This window comes from Halyomorpha halys, unplaced genomic scaffold (assembly GCF_000696795.3).
Source record: "Halyomorpha halys isolate HHAL.00 unplaced genomic scaffold, Hhal_1.1 Scaffold10.1, whole genome shotgun sequence".
Lineage (NCBI taxonomy): Eukaryota > Metazoa > Arthropoda > Insecta > Hemiptera > Pentatomidae > Halyomorpha > Halyomorpha halys.
Genome location: NW_027107501.1, coordinates 1,688,790 through 1,698,497, shown reverse-complemented (window position 1 = coordinate 1,698,497; position 9,708 = coordinate 1,688,790). Strand labels below are relative to the sequence as shown.

The 9,708-nt window shown below is 30.4% G+C and overlaps 1 protein-coding gene and 1 long non-coding RNA gene across 2 annotated transcripts in view; both read left to right on the top strand.

Annotated features, from left to right (window-relative positions):
• LOC136795406 (uncharacterized) overlaps positions 1 to 6,779 on the top strand; it is a 19,183-nt gene extending 12,404 nt beyond the window's left edge. Inside the window, exon 3 of the long non-coding RNA XR_010842990.1 lies at positions 6,697 to 6,779. This is a non-coding gene — a long non-coding RNA (uncharacterized lncRNA). The remainder of the gene's footprint in view (positions 1 to 6,696) is intronic.
• The window catches only part of LOC136795405 (uncharacterized), a 158,757-nt gene that overhangs the window by 66,425 nt on the left and 82,624 nt on the right, over positions 1 to 9,708 (top strand). The window lies entirely within an intron of this gene.

The following is a 9,708-nucleotide window of genomic DNA, read 5'->3' as shown; positions in this document are numbered from 1 at the left end:
TTTCTTTTATTTATATATTTTGTTATTATTTATTATTATGAATTTCTCCCTCAAAACTTACTGTCTGCCCAAACCGTTTTAAGCTACCCGCCGGTCCTGACAGAACTCAATAAGTTCCATGAATGAAGACCATAAATTCACAATTCAATCACATGTAAATCAATTTATGGGGGAGAGGGGCGGGTAAGGGAGGTAATATTGGCAATAGAGGAGCGGCATCTGTAAAAGAGGGACCTTGGCCTTAGGTTTTTATTAGAAGATAAATCGAGATTCCCCCATCAACTTAAAGCTATTCTCTACAATCGATAGTATTATATCTGTGCGGTCGTAATCGTCTCATGCTTTGTCGCTCCATTCCGCGCGGTATGGAACGGATTTGAGTCTCGCACTAAACCCGTTATATCGATTTCTTTTCTCTCCAGCATTTTTTTTTTCACTTTGTATATTTCATTGGTTTAAAAAAAAAGTAGGAATTTTAGAATTCAAGGCATATGTATATGGGGAAAATATTTTATTTATTTTTTCAAATTTCTCCGGTCTTTGATGTTAATATATGAGGAAGTACTTCATTTCTTTTTAAAAAAAACAAAACAAAAAAAAACAAAACATTATTGGCTTGTTAATTATTAAATCAAATTAGTATTAATTTTCAGTGACTAATAAACAATTAATTAGGGGAGAGGCAATTATAAATTAAACATAATCTTTATTTAAAATTAATTATTTATTGGATCAGCAAATAAAAAAGTGATTGAGAAATATTATACTAACATCGAACTCCTGCTGCACAGGTGTGTTGCTTATAAGGCAGGGGAAGGTGGAAATAAATAAATAAATAATTATACTAACTAAAATAATAATTGCTCCTGGGTTAAGCCGAGCATGCCGAACGGACTCTATTAATATACGGACTTAAAGTTTTTAATTTCATTTTTGAGTGCTTGAATTTCGAAACCTAAAATATTAAGGGAGATTTATTTGTCATGTTTTTTGCTGTTTTTAGTGTTAAGTTTTCGAATAATAAACAAAAAACAAATCGTCCATGATTTTTTTTTTGTTCTTAGCCAAAAACATTTGTCTGGTTCATATCCCACCTCTGAAAACATGAAATCTGTTTGAAATCTAAAAAGGAAATATTTCAAATTTAATTCGAAGAAAAAACATTAAAATTAGATTTAATATCAAAATAAAAAAAGTATGTGTACAAAAAAATATTAATTAGAAATATCAACGTTAGAAATTGCTTTCTAGAAACTTTTGAATGGTACATCTGCAAATGATTCTCTTTTATATATATATATATCCCTTTAATGATTTTAAAAATTAAAGACATTAAATTGTAATCAATTTGTATATTATGTAATCAATAGAAGAGCTTTCAAAATTGAGTAAATTATGCAGTAATTTTTACCTTAATTCGACTTAACACACTTGTTAGGAGTGGCCTGGGAACTACCTGATATTTTTTTTTGTCTATTATTACCCAATACAGTTGAACCCCGCCTAGCCGGTTATCATATCAACCCATGATAAATAAAAAAATATACAGTGCAGAGAAAATGTTCAGCAAAAAATAACAGAATTTTCGACAACTATTGAAACTTTTAGGTCATTTGTATTCTTATATTAGATCATACATCTCTAGGTTTTATATTTATTATTTGACATTGACCTAACAGATAACTGTTACTTATCTTAACTTTATCATATATTAATATTTATATCACCCATATATTAAGTTGTGTATTGTATTTTAATTATAACCTAATACATGAGTTAAATTGATAGGGTTTTTTTTTTGTCCGGATCGTACGGATCAACAGACTGGCGGCCCGGATAAGTGGGGTTGTAGTGTAATTATTATTAGACCTTTTAGCAGACTAATTTTACGAGCACTGGTTATTAACTCTGATGTCTCTGTATATAATAAATGTAATTATATTTAAATAATAAAAGAATAAAGCGTTCAAAGACCTTTGGAGGAAATCCGTTATTGGTTGCGGTGGTTGAACACAGGAGCGACCTAGCATATCTCCCACGGGCTTTCCTAAGAAAATCGAATTATTCCGGCACCATTGCCTTCATGACATCTCATTGAACCTGCCTCAATGCCTTCAGATTTTGCATGGGCGTAATAAAGTCTTTATTCGCTTTATGTATTAATGTTCTCATCCTGTCCTGTCATTTTTTCTCCTAAAACCATTTGTAATCGTTCTAATCCATACTTAACATAATACATAAAAATAATACAAAATCTATATGACATATTTCTATGCTTGAATATTTGAATATTTAAAATTAATATTTTTTATTGGCATTTACAACTGTACATAAAATACAAGAAGTAAATTTGATGTAAAATCATAATGGTATGATACAGGCATGTAGAGAAATTACCCATTGGTAGCACTCTTCAAACATTTTTACAATTAAGGTCTCTTCTTTTCAGACACCTCAGAGGATTATCAGGAATGAAAGAGTATGAGGGTTTGAGTGGTTTGGGAGTTTATAATGGAAGGATTGATATGGCTTGGGATAGATCGGCTACATATGGAACATTAAGATCTTTATGGATTATTTTGTTTGTGACAAAGTAAGTAGCATTGAGGATTTTATGAAGGATTTTAGATTGTAAGGATTGGATACGAGAGGAATTTTAAGGTTTAGTGGAGCCCCAAAGCTCAACTCCGTATGATTGGCCTTATTACAGTCATGTAGATCAGTCTTTTGCAATGAATGACCGTTTGACTAGTAAGTGTTGTAATAGTCGAAATCGACATGCAGTTTCCTGTCTTCAGTAAGGATTCTAAGTTAGTCGTTTGTCCCGATATAGTCCAAGGTATCCGTTCTACAAGGGTAAGAGCAACATCATTAAAGTATAGTGTAGGGCAGTCGGCAGGTTTTCGGCGAAGGATAATGGTGATTTGATGGGATTTATTTTTATCCTCCAATTTTGGCACCTTTCTTCGAGGGTTGTGATATGGGCTGGAGAGTTTGATATGCATTCAAAGGGTCATTATTAACTGTGAGGATGTTGTTAGGATTGGTCGGGATGTCAGCTGTATAGACTGTGATCCTGTAAAGGATGGGACCAAGGATACTTACCTTGAAGAAAATTGATATACTGCTAAATTCTCATATTTAATTCAGTATTTCATTAAAGTAATTATTTTTAGATAATGGTTCTAAGCAACCATAAAATAATTTATTGTGATTCAATTATCACATTGATAAAGGTCGTTATGTGTATTGGGTATGTATAATGTAACATTTTATCTCTCAAGCAATGTATGAAATTTGATTTTTCATCTTATATCTTTACATCGAGGTTATTAAAACCATTTCTTTTAACAATTTTTTCGTCTCCTTGAATACAAGACACAACTTAACACAGCACATTGTTGAATTGAGACTTCACGCGTCGCTGTATAATGAATTATATCATTTCGTATGCGAGAAACGTTCTGAAAATTCAAATGAGTTTCCCGTTATGAATGCGTGGCCTTTAGTTTATGTATTAATTAATTTATGTGATTTCGTTTAAATAATTTTCAAAGAGAGGTGTATTTATACATTTTTATTATCATCCTTCGAAACAACATACAATTTATTTTCATTCATTCCTTTCTGGAATAATATATTGAGATTGCACAATATTTATTTATCATTTTGTGCATACATGTGATCATTAGAAAAGTCTCGACCTTGTACTATAATTTTTTCTTATGTTTACACACGTACAAATACTTATATTTTTAAATATGCTGTTTAGAAATTAGCTTTAAGTGATATGACTGTATCAGTAAACATATTTTTTGCTGTTGTGAATTGGGAAGGTGAGGTTTATCTGTTAAAGAAGACATGACTCTCCTACTTGAATAAAATATAAAAAGTATTTCTTGTCAGTTTCCTAAACATATTTTTTCTATATTGTTTTTCTCGACAGTTGTGTATATCTCTACTACTACGAACCTACAAACACCTATAAAACTTTTTCTTTTTTTATTGTGAAATCCTTTTAAAATAAATTATTCCCTCCTTTTTCCAGCTATAGGATTCCTCCGACCAACAATGTTTGGAATGTCGCTCATGTCCATTTTATTTTTTTCTCAATTCCGACTCTGAAAGTCTTGGAGTTCTCAGCCTGGTGCGGATGTAAATTTTATCTCATAATGAAGGTATTAAACTTTTATATTAACGATTCAGTTTTATCTATTCCTTACTGAAGTCTTTATTGAACTCCATCTTTATGTCTGTGGGCTAAATTACGGTAAGTGCGGGCAACAGTATTTTTTTTTTTTAACTTTTCTAGTATAATTATGTGGTCCTAATTAAAATTAAAAAACATTTATTACTTTCATGTAAAAAGTATTAATTTATCTCCCCTTAATTTATAATTAAATCTGACAAATTAAAGTTGTTAGATTAACAATATTGCTCAGTAATAAGAAATATTGGCTATCACACGACCTTCACTTATTATCCTACGTACGTCCCCAAATTTTGTGTAAATTGTGGGCTTGTTTTGAAGTTATCGTAATTTTTGTAATTTTCATGCATTTGAAATTACTATCAAAAATTTTAATTTTTTCTTGCTGTCCAAATTCGTATTTAAGTATCTCTCCCGATAACAATTACAAATATAAATTTTGTTCCTATCAAGAATACAACAGGAAACTTTTGCAAACAAAAGATAACGAATCCGTATTGCAATCGAGATAGCGGACCTCGGCTTTTCCCGTTCAGATTGGATGTCAATTATTTTTTTCTATAATATTTATTTATAAAATTCTTTAATATATAAATACGATATTACTAACAATGAGAATATATATTTTTTTAATGCGCTGTTCTCACATACACAGACACACAAACCATTTTGCCAGTCTTGGTTATTTGGATTCATGGGACCTTAAAATATATATTTCCTTCGAAAACTCGAATTTGAGGTTTTGCGCGTTCGTAATACTCTCTCTTAATAGGTATATATTCCATATTTATGAGATTAAAAATAAAAAATAAAAAAAAGAAACAGAAAAAAAAGACATTTATAATTTAAAAATCGGTAATACTTCTCCCATTTGACAATCCAAATTATTATTTTAAATGAAATCTACTTACAAATAACTCAGTTTTTGTGAGAAATTGTGACAAAGCTGGCGTTTATGCATGATCTTGAAAAATCACTTCCTTGCATTCAGTAGTTCAAGAATCAGTACTTCCTTACAAAGTACTGAACGCTTTACCATTCATGTGTTTTTATCAGGATGTATATCTGTAATATCTAAAGTAATTTCTTCTTCATAACTTACGCTGAAAGATATTGGCAACTAGTAGCGTACCTTGAACTTCCTGTCATAGTTGGAACAAGTAACAACGTTAATATCATAAAAATGTATTAAAATATTAATTAATTTTTTTTTTTACTTTACGTTATTCTAGATAAGATTAACATTTATATGGTGATGGGTGTAAGATCATTGTCCACATATCTGTTATTTTTATCTAACGATAGGAAAAAATCAGTGTTGTAGTTAAGAAGGTTTGGTCAATTTCATTATTTATTTATATATATATTTTTCTTAGTAAAAAATCCATAATTGTTTTATCCCGAAGGTATTATGTAAAAGCAATTCATATTCAAATGATATTAAGGAATTGCCGTTCCGTATACGTGATTAGCATTTCAAGCATAATAGTATGTGTCAATTTTCTCTGTATGTTTCCGAAGTGGGAGTTAGTAATGACAGTGGTTTGCTTGCATTGCCGAGCCTGGACTAGAATTTCTTGCGCGCAAGCTGTCATCATCCACTTACGGTGGGAACTGGATGTGATCATTGATTATTAGCCTCCTACTGGGTCATTTGTGTTGATGTGAGGTTAGTGAGCTATGGGAACACGGTTAGACGGCGTGGTATATTTATTGCATTCTATATAGGTTCTATGGGTAACAGGGCAGCTGCGTGGGATGGTTGCGAAAACATCTAGGCCTTGTATACCGTGGATGTCGAGAAGTGGTAGAAGAAGTCCTGAAATTCTTTTTCTTACATGTCCTGATAAAGGTATCTTTTGTCCTGAGAAAGACAGAGTAGATATCCGAATAATAATGTAAGAGGTCGGTCCCCGAACCGAAATAAAGTTAGCGTTGAATTATGTATGGTCCGCTTCCGTAGAGCTTTTTACGCAACACTCAAGACCATCCTTTATTTATTTTTTGTCCAGTTATATAGACTTGTTCGTGTAGAATGACAATGAAGTGGTTCAACTGTAATAATACGGCACAGTTGCATATATTGATATATTGGTCGATGCATCCAGAACAATAAAGCCGGATTCGAACCTGGATCTATAGTAAGTAACATGATCTAACCTGAATTTTAGAAATTTATTTCTGAAAATTGTAATTATAAAATTTATTGTAATTAAAAATTATAAGATAGTAAAATCCTTTAAAACATATTTTCCGATTTTACTGTTTGTTTTTTTTTTTTGTTAATAATTTATAACTGGTCTTTAATGCTATACACTGTAAAAAAAAATTTAATATTACAAGTCGCACAATATAGGTTTATCAATGGAGTAATTATGAACAAATCCAAAATTCTTCGTTTTATATAGTTTATATCCTCGGATAATATTGTTAAATATGTTTAAATAATGAAGCTAGACGAACTAACACAATTAATTGCTTTACAGAGAAATAAAGAAACATTTTGCACAAAATGCTCTTTTTCTACAGCATAGTAGCGTTTTAGAATTGTAGTCATATAATGGTGATAAAAAAAATAATATTGTATTCCCTATCTCAAGATGTTTCTCAAGAGCTCTTAAAAACAAAAAGATTAATTTGTGAAGTGAAAGTATAAGAAATGTGTATTATATGTTTTTGTTCGATTCTATTTTATGTTCCTGATCAAAACAAATAAATAGAAAGTCTACTTTATTTTGTATTGTGTTTCCTTTTATGTCTTTGATTGATTTATTATTTGGCATATCATTACATTATTTTTATTTTTTGTAAAAGCTGAAATAAATATTGTATTTAAAAATAAAATAAGTTCTTGTTCTTGGTTTAAATATTTATTTTTTATCTTTCTTGTATTATTTGTAGATCCTTGCAAAGTTAACATTTTTTTTATCTTTTTTAATCTTTTTTTTTATGAAGGAAAATATAACGAGTCCGTTTCATTGCGCTATAAACTTTTAGCCATTCCTTTCAAAGTTGCATAATTCATTTTACTGCTTCAGTGCCGTCTTGAGTTAAGGATATGGCGTTTTGAGTGCCGAAATTCTGTAAAGCCATATTTATATCTGCCCTTAAATGTTCAGCTGTAAGGATATCAAACATTTTACTAGTGATAAATTCTGCTATCTTGTAGCTTCTGAAATTTTGTCATTAGAGCTTGTGGTCACAATTTAAGAGCTTGAATTCTTAAGACTACAATAAAATCCCTATCTAAATTAGAGGAATTTAAGAATATTCTGATACTATAGTAAGGCACTTTAGTACTAATTCCAAGGAGGGTTCGAATCCGGCTGTGGCAGATAATTATTTATTACTTAATGAATACTTTAATAGCACTTAAACTGTTTATTAAGCATTGAAATAGCCCAAAGTTCTTAATTTTTTTTTAATAACTATAATGAAAATAATAAATCTAGATTTATTACAGTTCAATATCAAAAGCAAATTTAAATTTAACTGAAGTAACACTAACATTCGAGGATGTGAAACTCAACAGCATTAATTTCACACCCTGACCTTCCTTTATGCAGGAGGTTATGGAGCCATCTATTCACTTCGCCATCAAGGGAAACCTTTCCATGATTTCTATAGGGGCTTCTTATCTTCAGCCATTTGGAACCTTTTTTTCTCTTTTCTGGTGCAATTTCATTTTTTTTGTTTTTAGGATATTTTCCCTGTGACAGATATATAACTCACATTATGTATACATCCTATAATATAGATGGAAGAAAGAACAAGGAAAAAATCGATGAGATATTAGTATTATTGACGAAGTCAATATTATCTGCTAGTAACAGCTATTTATAGTTTTAATTGATATAATTAATCATTTTTAAATTGTTTTTTAAAATTTAAACGATACAACAAATTAACCTTAATAACTATACAAATACTAACAACAAATACCTTAATTAACCTATACATATAACTCAGCGATTTATCTAAGTAAAAAAATTCTAAATTAATTACTGCTTTAATAGATAATGAGATGTATAGTAATTATATTTCTAACTTATAATCCGTTAATTAATTAATTAGCAATAAAATGATCGTTGATAAATAAATTTTTCTCATTAATTTATTAATAAGAAAAATTCATAAATACAAATTCTTTATTTATTTATTGATATTTATAACTGTATTGACATAAAAGCACATATAGTTAATGTGATTTTAGATTGCAATGGTATGATACAGGTATGTAGAGATACTTCCCTCTGGTAGCACTCTAATAACACTTTTACATTAGATGGTCTCGAGCCCATCTTCTTTTCAGGATCTTTGGAGGATTATCAGGAAGAGGGAACAAGGTTATAAACTAGTGTGGTTAGGGAGTTAATAATGATATATTGATATCTGGTTAGGGCTAGATCAGTTACTTATAGAGCTTTAAGGTTTTTATGGATGGATTAGTTACAAAGTAAGAAGCATTGATTTTACGAAGGATTTCGAAGGTTTACTGCATCCCAAAGCTTATCTTCGTATGCCTAGATAGGCCTTTTTATAGTCATGTAGATCATTCTTTTGTAATGATGAATGAGATGTTAAGACCGTTTTTCTAGTAAGTGCTGTAATAGTGGGAATCGATTTCCAGTTTCCTGTCTTTTCAGTCATGTGTGAGGATTCCAAGTCAATCGTTTGTTCAGATGTAGTCTAAGGTAGCGGATCTGTTCAACAGGAGTAAGAGGAATATTATTAAAGGATACTGCAGGACAGTCGGTAGGGAAACGACGAAGGGTAAAGGTGATTTAAAGGGATTTTTTGGAAATAGAAATTAAAATTATATATGGTTTATGTGGTGAAAATAAGAAAAGAAAACATGCAGACTAAGGTATATGTATAATTAATACGTAAAACGTGAAGTTGTGACGAAAAATTAACAAAGTATAAATGTATACTAACAGTAGTAACAAAAAATATGTGAAGTGTGAAAATTATAAGTAAAGATATTATGAAGTTGTAGTGACATACAGATAATGCTTAGACTATCAGTGCTTAATATTTTTTGATATCAGTTAGTTTAATAACCATTAATAGAAGTATAATATTATCTTAAGATTACACCATAATTAAAAACAAAAGTAGTCGTAACCCGACCCGATTGGGAAATGCTCTTTCCCAATGACCCAATAATAATGGGGAGCTGACTAGGTAAATAAAAATGAGACAAAACAATGACTATAATATAAGGCAATCGGAGTGGACAAATCCGAAAGGGGACAACACGGAATGGTTCGGTAATCGTCCAATATTGCCTAAATCAGAGGCAACATGATACGGACACGCGACAATGGCTATTACTGGTCAAATACTAGTCAGCAATCGTCAATTTGCAATACATTATTTATTGCTCACTTCTCTCTTCTCTTGTCATTGGGTATAAAACTAGATGGAATAATTCCTCTTTGTATGTTCGTCAGAGACCTGATTTGATTTTTATGATTGACTTATTTAATCGTAAA